The sequence below is a fragment of the Eulemur rufifrons genome, chromosome 7, assembly GCF_041146395.1.
Source record: "Eulemur rufifrons isolate Redbay chromosome 7, OSU_ERuf_1, whole genome shotgun sequence".
NCBI classification, from domain to species: domain Eukaryota; kingdom Metazoa; phylum Chordata; class Mammalia; order Primates; family Lemuridae; genus Eulemur; species Eulemur rufifrons.
This window is the reverse complement of record NC_090989.1, coordinates 176,012,452-176,023,237: the sequence shown is the minus strand read 5'-3', so window position 1 is coordinate 176,023,237 and position 10,786 is coordinate 176,012,452.

Here is a 10,786-nt window from a genome sequence, read left to right as displayed (position 1 = left end):
GATAAAAACAAATTAGGCAAAGAAAAGCATTTTTCTCATGATTGTCATTTCAAGGTTCACTTCTCCTAAAAATGATTTAGTAGAAAGCATGCCTCTGTTCATACAATACATACAAGTCTTTGGCATAGATGTTGAGGGTGATGATATTGCCTTTAATAAAAATGCAAGATTCTAAGTGTGGAAGCTTCAAAATTAGAGTAAAAACTCTACTTCTCTCTCTTAGTTGATTCAAATCATGAAAAAGAAATACAAACACACACACACTTATATCTCTCTATATTTTTCCCCCTAAGTTGGTTACTTTGCATTTTAGGATCTAATTGATAACAAAATCTCTCCATAAAAGTCTATAGGAGGGTTGTAGATTAGAAAAAGCTTTCTGAAATGCATCACAGTCTTTTAGCATGATCAGTTCCCACTTAAATTACCAGCAAGTCTGGGAGGCTGACAACAAGCCATGTCCTATAGTCATCTTCACAACTTGCTCTTTTTTATTTGAACACCCATCTATAATTACTTTTGAAAATAGTCTGGACATATATGCATATAACTCAAATTATTATTTCTTTTTTTCTTTACGTATTTTCATCAGATTCTTTCAATCATTTATTCGACATTCATTTCTTGAATGGCTCCTTTGTGCCAAGCACTGAGAATCCAGGCATGAACAAGAAGACAAAGTTGCAGTTTTCATGATCCTTCTTTCTATAGGGGAGACAGATAGCAACCAAGGACACAAATAACATCATTTCAAGTTGTCAAATATACTGTGCAGAAACATAAAGCAGGATAAGGGCTAAAACCTACTGGAACACTCGTTTGCTCTGTACTGTCTTTACTTTTGCATCATTCCTAATGACGCTGACTGCTTTGAGTTGTAAGTAATGCCTACACAAAAGATCAGTGATTTAGCTACATTTGCTTCTACCCACCCCGAATTCAACCACCCCACAGATGCTGCTCCTCATGAGGAAACGAAAGGCCTCCCTGTCTCTAAATTCATTGAGCGTCTCTCACTCTTTTCCTGAGTTAACTCCCCTGCAGCATCTCATACTGTCGCTCACTCCTGCGAAAAACGTTCCCGTCTTCTCTCCTCCGGGAGTGCACTCATCACACCTGGGCATGGACGAGCCTGGGAGGGCTGGGCCCCCCACCATTTTTCTTCTCTCTTATATGTTCCCCTTCATGTAATGGATCCACCCCGACGCCTGCCTTGTTACCCACATATACTCCACTGACTCAGAAATCTGTGTCTCCAGCTGAGATATTGCTCACAGACTCCAGACTAGTGTCACCAGCTGCCTTAGGACACTTATATTTGGATGTGCCTCGGGCTTCTGACATTCAGTATGTTCAGAACTGAGCTCACCATCCTGCTCCTCCCCACCCCACCCAGCCTATCCATCCCTCCGCTCAGGAAGCGGCACCATCATCTAACCCTCAGCTGCCTAAGCCAGAAAATGGGGTGCCATCCCCCTCCCTCATGTACTTAGCTATGAAGTATAATCGAACTGACTCTCCCAATGTTGCTCAGATGCATCCACTTGGCTTCGTTTTCACTCCTGCTCCCTCAGACCAGGCTGCCGGGTGACAGACACACTCTTGGATTTGCCCATTTCAATCCACCCTCCTCACTGCAGCCGGGATGAACTTCTTAAGCTCTCAGCATGATGGGGGCTGTCCTAGGCTTGAAGCTCTTTATAGCTGCTCTCAGTAAAAAGACTGCATTAGACAGAAACCTATGCACTGTCGCAGAGTCTTTCAACTTCCTCCGTTCTGAAGAAGCCCAGCTCGGCCTTTGATGAGCATCCCAAGCTGGCTGGGGCCCACGTTGAAGCTGTGAGCCTGTGTGGCCTTCCAGCCTCACACACCAACGTCTGTTCTGAGTCATTCCTCTACTTCCAGAATTGGCTGAAATGCCATGTGTTGGGACATGAGATCTGACTTCCTGGGCAGCCCCCAAGTGCCAGATGCTGCAACCCAGAAGTGTGGAGAAGCCAACTCCCCACGGATGCTCCTTGAAGAGTGGGAAACAGGAGGTAGAATGTATCTGGGCAGATGACTTTCCCCTCACCCTGCTTTCATGGACTACTGCAAGACGGACTTTCTTCTTACCGCCTTTCAGAGGAGTCCCATGTTCTAAGCAGATTCACCTGCTGAGTTCACTGCTGTGACTTTTTTTTTTTTTTTCTTGGCTCCTTGTAACACAATGGCCACCACAGAGATAATTACAGTGCTTTGCTCACAATGCTTTGATTCTTTATTTGTCTTACTTCCTTTTTTAGAGAGAGAGTCTCACTCTGTCACCTGGGTTAGAGTACAGTGGCATCATCATATAATAGCTAACTGCAACCACAAATTCCTGGGCTCAAGTGATCCTCCTGCCTCAGCCTCCCAAGTAGCTGGGACTACAGATGCATGCCACCATGATTAATGTTTCTGGTTTTTTATTTTATTTTATTTTATTTTGTAGAGACAGGGTCTTGCTCTTGATCAAGATGGCCTTGAACTCCTGACCTCAAGTGGTCCTCCCACCTTGGCCTCCCAAAGTGCTAGGATTAGAGGCATGAGCGCCCAGCCTGTCTTACTTCCCTTTTTAACTTACCCTTTAAACCCTGGATTTGCACCTCCCAAATTGTTAGTACTTTCATTCTTTTTCAGGCTGTACTTTATAGAGGACCTGGGCTTACACAAGGACAAAACTTCTTGTCTACCTCACTAGCGTCAAGCACTTTCCTAGCTACCACCCTCCGCAGTTTCATAAATGTGCCATACTCTTGCTTTCCTCCTGCTGGCCTTTGGATGTGGTTTTTCATGTCTCTCCTGGGGCAATCCTAGGGCTCGTTTGGAAGCATTCCTTTATACAGCTGTTGCACTGACCTGGTTCAGGCACCATGTTTAGGTGCTCCGTGGCACGCTGTGCTTTCTCCTGTGAAAGTGCTTATCTCTTGGCATGTTTGCTTTCTGTCTTTCCCACTAGACAGGAGGTGATTCACCATTGTACCTCTAGCATCTGGTTCAATGCCTGACACATAGGGCCCAAGAAATATTTGATGAATGATTGGATAAATGAATACATGTTTTTAATAGGAAACAAATTCTTGGAAAAAGCGTATACCAGCAAGAAAATTACACTAGTGCTCAATTATTTTCTATGAAAGCTTTAATATGCTTTTAAAAAAGCATATTACATTATGTTTTTTTTCTCATTATGAATCTTCATAAAAGTAAATACCATAAAATATAGTTTAATGGTTAGGTTTAATGGCTAGGAATAAGTCCGGCTCCAAAACCAAACTGCCTATGTTCAAATCTCAGCTTTTTCACTGACCTGTTTTTTGGCGGGGGGCAGGGGTGGGGGCAGTGTTTGTGTGTAACCTTGACGTATGTCTGGTTTCCTCATCTGAAAAATAAAGTAAATGATAGTCTTCACCTCATAGCGTTGTTGAGGAGAGTAGATAAGTAATATAGCTGCAGGACTTGGCACATGGGCTGACACACAGTGATGAGTAAGCATTAGCTGTCATTACTGTTATTTAATGTTATTTGAAGAGGGCACTTTTAGTATCGCTTCCTAAATAGTTTTGCAGTCCACTAGGTAGGATATTTCTGGCTGCAGGGGATGGAAAAGCCCATCCTAAACGATGCAAACAATAAAGAAATGTAGTATCTTACATAACTGGAAGGAATGAAACCATCAGTAGCTCAAAGATGGCATCAGACACGTGGCTCTCTCCACCTCTGTGCTCCATCCTTCTCATGATGGTTTAAGCCTAATTCCAGAGTGTCTCATGACTGCAAGATGGTTGTCAGTGGCAACTGGAGCTACATGCATCTTTGTTCTCAACTACCTGGTGAAAAGGGGAAAAACCTCCCCTCCCTCCAGCGTAAGATGTTAATCTTTCCTTGAGTCTGATTGGACCAACCTTAGTTAGGGGACCAATGAGTCACTGGGAGACGGGAATGGTACAAGCTGATTGGCTCAGACTTCTCAGGATTCATTCCTAAAGCCTAATCCTGGGTCACATCCCCTTAAGTCGTGGGAGGTGTGGGATGGTGAATACTTGACTAGAATCTGAGTTCTGTTAGGAAGAAAAACAGGCATGAGAGGAGGCTGATTGGGCAACCAGTAATGTACACCACCGGCACTACACTGTCAGAAAATATGGAAATGCCTCTATTAATCAAGAGGATGAATTCTAACACATTGCATTGTGGTTAGAAACTATGCTATGAGACATAAAAAAAACCAAAATTATGTATTCATATGTACATTTTATATATTTATAGGTAATATTTATCAAGGAATTGCTTTGTGCCAGACACTATGTTAAGTCCTTTACATCCATTATTCCCTTCGACCTTCACAAATACCCTCATTCATTTAAATGGCAAATACTTAATAAGTACCTACCTTACTTCAGCCACTGTCTAGTCGCTGGGAATATAGCAATGGCCAGAGAGGACCAAGAGCCCTTGTCCCCATGGAAACTACATTTGACAGACAGGAAACCATGGCTGAGAGGGAATGAGTGAGTTGCCCATAGTTACAGAGCTTGAATGTGGCAGAGCTGAGACTTGAACTCGGGGAGTCTGAGTGCAAAGCCAACAGTGGGTTATGACAGGAAGATGTTCTCTTGGCTCTAAGGAAATAACATGAATGTGAGGTGAGATAGTAACTGAAATTCAGTCACATACTCAGCCAATCGTGGGCTCCCTTCTTTCAAGCTTCTGCTTTTCAGGAGGGTGTGGGGGTCTCTGTGGCCTGGAGTAGGCATTGCTCCAGGGGTCAGGCACCATGACCTGCCGTGGAGTCACTGCTTGAGCGCTGCCAGGACGATGAAGGGCAGTGAGCAAGCCAGGGGACCGTCCACGCATGCCAGGGGTGCGTTGAGCAAACTCCATGAGCACCGAGGCCCCCGGAGAGATTTGCACAGGAGATATAGCTCCCAATGCAAATCAATCCTCCCTTCTTCCCAGACCTCCAGCTATCATTTGCAGTAACTTAAGTTAACGTTACCTGTTGCTTTGCTTCTGGGACACCAGTGTGGCCAGCCTACTTACCAGAAAGAAGGTTTTGTAGCATGTAGCAGGGTGAGACTTCCAGACTTCTGAGAAGGAACCTGAGCTAATTGAAAAATGATACACCTTGAAAATGCCTAGTCTCTCTTATAATACAGTAACCTATGACTTCAAATATATGTAAAGATTTATTATCCAACTTTGGCCAGGTTATTTTGAATTTGAGTTCCACTTGATAGAATCAAACCTAAAATGGGAATTAGTTACTAATTATTACTGAATCATATGAACTTAACTGGACTCAAGTGTGTCTTTCCAGTAGAACTGTTTGTTTAACTGAGTTTAATATTATATATTTTAACCAATTTTGAAGAGGTTTTCAAGCACCCACTATGTGCCAGGCACCGTGCTAGACACTGGCGTGAAGAAAAAAGACATGGTCTCGTCCCCAGAAGCAGACTCTGAGACAAACATTTTTGTGAAAATGATTTATTCAGGTGGCATTCCCAGGAGACACTAGTTAGGAAGTGGGGGACTGGGGGGGACAGAATGAGCAAGAGGAGGAAGCCGAACAAGGTGGTGATCTCGGGCCAAGTGCCAGACGCTGCCCAATCCCCCAGGGAGCTCCAGAGTGTAAACTGCATCTCACCAGTTGTCCTGACCCACGATGAGGGAGCTGGGCTTCCACACGCCTGTGTTTGCAGGTCACTGACTATAGGCTGCCCCAAGGAGATAAAGACACTCTGCGCAAGGAGAGTAAGCCCCTGCAGGAGCCCGAGAGCCGTTCAGTCATAGGTGCCACTGTTTGAGGAAAAGTGCACAGCAGCCAGGGGAAGACAGCACAGAAGTGGTGAGAGTGGTGTGAAGGCATCTGAGTGGAGCATCAGCAGAGGCTGCCATGTGGTCTTTACAAAGATGGCAATAGTGGAGGTGGAGAGACACCAGAAGGAAGAAAGTAGGTACATATGCTGTGTTAGTCAGGGTTCTCCAGAGAAACAGAACCAATAGGATATAGAGAGACATATACAGAAAGAGATTTACCATGAGGGATTGGCTCATGTGATTACTGAGGCTGAGAAGTCCCATGACCTCCATCTGCAAGCTGGAGGCCCAGGAAGGCTGGTGGTGTAGTTCTACCCTAAACCCAAAGGCCTGAGAACCAGAGGAGCTGATAGTTTAAGTGCCAGTCCGAGTCCAAAGGCCTGAGAACCAGCAGTGCTGATGTCCAAGGGCAGGAGAAGATGAATGTCCCAGCTCAATCAGAGCAGCCAAGCTCTCCCTTCTTCCAATGTATGATGCTCACCCACACTGGGGAGGGTGATCTTCTTTACTGAGTCTACTGATTCAAATGCTAATCTCTTCCAGACACACACACACACACACACAAACACACACACAAACACACACACATGATGTGCTGTCAGCTATCTGGGCATCCCTGAGCTCAGTCGAGTTGATCCATAAAATTAACCATCACACATGCCATTATCAAATGCAATAAATGCTGCACAGGAAATGAACAAAGTGCAATTTCAGATATTAGCAGATGAATATCTAGTTAGGCTGCTCACTGGAGGTAGACATTCTCCCCTGTAAGCACCCTTTGCCCTCCCCCTGTATCCCCAACTAGACCTAAGGCCAGTGCTGGTGATTGAGCAGCCATCATGCCACCATAAGGGAACATGAATCAGGACCAAAGTTCCAAGGGTGGCTGGGTGAGAAGATGGAAAAAGCCCCTGTCACTGACAGCACCCTTGAGCCAGTGCACCAGCTCTTGACAGCCGCCTCCAGACTGCTTTTATGTGAGGAAAACAACCCCCCTGGTTAAAACCCAGAGGAAGTTAGATTTTTCTGTTAAGTGCAGCTGAACTTAATCCTAACTGGCTCCCAAGCGTTGGAGGAAGGGTTGGCCTTCGAGAGAAGAGAGCACTCCTTCAATTTCACAAGAAGGAAAAAGCCAAGGGCAAATGCAAAAGTAGGGAGGAGGCTTCTGAAGCTAGCTTCTTTTAGAGATGCAGATTATTATGACACTTTAATAAAGGAGCACTCAACAGAGTAATTAAAGACGTAGTTTATTATCTTTGTGGGCGTCTTCACCTCAAGAAAGTTGGATTCATTTAACCCAGGGCTTCTATAGACATTGCCAAATGTCCCCTGGGGGGGCAACATCACCTCCAGTTGCAAACCACTGGTTTAATCTTCCAACGTTTTATCTCAAAAAAATGTTTGAAACCTACAAGGTTTTTGAGGAGGAGGAGTTGGGGAGAAGTTGGTCAAAGGATACAAAATTTCAGTTAAGTAGGAGAAATAAGTTCAAGAGATCTATTATGCAACTTGGTGACTATAGTTAATAACAATGTACTGTATTCTTGAAAATTGCAGAGAGTAGATTTTAAGCTTTTTCATCACAAAAAAAGGGTATGTGGGGTAATGCATATGTTAATTAGTTCAACTTAGCCATTTCACAATGTACACATATTTCAAAACATGTTGTACATGATAAAAATATACAATTTTTCTTTGTCTATTAAATAAATATATTTTTTTAAAAGTTGACATGAAATGGACAGCAAGCTCTGTTGCTCCTGTATTTGTGCTTTAGTTATGTTTTTAAAATACATTGTATTGAGTGATCAAGGAAAAAAAAACAAGTATTATCTTAATTATCTACAAACTTTATAATTATTGACAAATTATATTCGAACTATAAGAAAACTGAGAAAAATAATCTTCTTTTGGTCCTGTAGGTCTACCTTCTAGTAAGTAAACATTGAAAACAAAATCTGCAATTACAAAAAAAACAACAACTATTAACACAAATCACAGAACAAGCTAATTGCAAGTGCATCTTAGGTAAGCCATTTCCCACTAGACATCCATAGAGTTTCCACATCTATAAATGGAGAAGCTTGCATAAGATAGCTGGGAAGTTTCTCACTCCTTTAAAATTAAAATTCTTTCATGATTCATTGTAAAATTTTTGAGTTACCCTGGACCTTAAATCTTAAAGAATGATTTAGTTTACAAAAATGTCACTTACATGCAAATTTGGGGAAAATAGGTCTCCAGAAAGAGGCATGCTATGCTTTGCCTTCCAAAAGTCCTATTGAAGTATATAGTTATTTTATGGTAGGCAAATTATCATTGATATATATTAATATATATTTTAAAATTCTACAAAGTAATTGTGCTATTATCTTTTTTTTATTTCAAAATAGTAAGGGGGCACAAATGATTTTGGTTACATGGATCGTTTTTGTAATGCTTGAGTCCCAGCTATAGGTGTGCCCATCACCTAAATAGTGTCCATAGTACCCATTAGGTAGGTTTTTCCCCCTCCTCTTCTACCCTGGTTGATTTCCACTGAGTTTTACTTGCCTCTGCGCACTCATGTGCTCATCAGTTAGTTCCAGTTTAATAGTGAGTGCAATGTTATCTTCTGAAAGCATTCATTACCAGGTTCTTTGCATTCCTTTACAACTGACATGGCCATAGTCAAAGGGAATATGCCAAGAAAAGGTCAGTAAATGCTGAGGTGAACAATTTGCATGGGAAGAAAAAAAGGGAGGGAGTTGTTTCCATGGCTTCTAATAGAAGCATAGAAAGAAATGTGAAAAATGAAAACTGGTTTGCAGTAGCAAACAAAATACACTGATCTATAAATATTTCATAATTTTAGCCCCATGAAGTCTCATTGTTTGGTGGTTATCTTTGTTATGAGTAATCATGGGTTGCTTTTTGTTTGGGGCTTTTTCTGCTGATCTCTGTGCCATACATCTCTGAAATAGCACCCACTAATTTCTTTTTCATTTACCTCATTCTGGTATATAGAGAATATACGTAGTCATCAAGTAGGAAGTTATAGACATAACTATCCAATCTAAACATACAAAATACATTTTTAGAGTCAAAGAGGATGGTATATAAAAATGAAAACGCAAAGATTAAGTCTTTGATAATGTTTTCCTTGCTAAAGAGAATAGTTCATGTTTAAGACATTATCTGTTTTCCCGTGAGGTTGAGAAGTCCCTCACATGGGCAGTTATGTTGCTTCTTGAGTCTTGGGAGGATTTAAAGGCTCATCAATCGCTGATAGGTGTTTACAGAGTAACCCTGCTTGGCTCAGAAGTGGGGCACATATCTCTTGCCTTTGCCTGCATAGCATCCATCGCCTCTTCTTTTGTTAACTAAATCTTCATTTTCCTTAGGAGAACCACCCCCAGGTACCCTACATCCAGGTGGTCTGAATGGGGCTACCCCCCTATGGGGGGGCTACCCCCATAGCAGCAGCACACACCTCCACATCACAGGCCCACCCAATCAGCACATTCCCTCCCTGCGGTCATAGTGCCTGGTTCACAGATGAACACGTAACCCAGAATGGTCCACAGGGATACAATCCTGGGATTTCTGCTGAGCTTATTGGGTAACAGGAGAGGAGTTAGAGCCCTGCTTCTGGTAAATGAGAAACAGAGAGGGTGTCAGCCTAGAGCTTCTGGGACCACCTCACTGTGGTGGTTGGGGGTCTTTACAGGGAAGGAGACCAACCCATCACAAACCACAATGGAAGACGTGCCTGCACCTACCATGGTCCTTTCAGCTTCTAAAGTACATAAATTCTTTCCCTTTGCTTAAGCCACTTTGAGCTAGGTTTCATGATTTGCAGTTGAAAGACTCATGAGGAAGTCAGAAAGTCAAATTCAAGTTCTGCAGAAACTGGGGAAGAGTAAGGGCTCAGAGGTGTTTGCAATGGAGTAAATTATCCATGTCTTTTCAGGGATCCGTACCTAGCTGGCAAAATGATGAAAAGCAAGTTAGGAAATGGCTAACACACACACACAAAAAAAAACTCAGAAAGGTGCTTAGCTCTGGGGTGAAGGAAGGACATGCCTTTGGGGAGGGGCACACGTGGGCTTCTGAAGCCAAGGCAGTGTACAAAATGCCAGTGCTGGGTGTTGGCCACAAGGCACTTACTGTAATATTGTCATTTTTTCAAATGTACAATTGACCTTTGGACAACATAGACTTGAACTCTGTGGGTTCACTTATCTGCAGATTTTTTTTCAACCAAACTCATACGAAAAATACAGTGTGTGTGGGATGAGAAACCCAAGTAGAGGGAGGGCTCATTTTTCGTACATGCTCATTCTGCAGGGCTGACTGTGGGACTTAAGTATGTGTGGATTTAGGCATACTCAGTTGGTCCTGGAACTAATCCCCTGTGTATACCAAGGGACGACTGTACATATACGTCTTATACGTTTATGTATAGGTTATATATTTCCATTTTCTGAGGTTAAGAAACTTGCATAAAATCACAGAGCTTATAAATGGGGCATTATTAGCACTTATCTCACCAGGTTGTAAGGATTAAATGAGGCAAAATGTGTAAGGATTTTGCATCATGCCTGACACATGGCAAGTGCTCGATAGAAGTTTGATGTTGTTATAATAATAATTGTTTGGGGATGTTGGGAGGATTATATAAGATAATGCATATTTAAACACTTAGCCCAACTTCTGGCATCTATGAAGTGCTTATTTTAATGTTTGCTATCATGATTTTTGTTAGAACTGGTTGGTGTATTTTCCTGGCCAACATATCTTCTATACAAGCAGGTTATCCATGGTATTGGTTTGTGGACTAAGCTTTTCTCTAACATTCAGGCTCTTTTTCAGCCTTATGTTTCAAGAGTCTTCACAATAGTGTAGCAAAATTCTAATTTATATTTGTACTGTATAATATAGTAGTCACTAGACACAT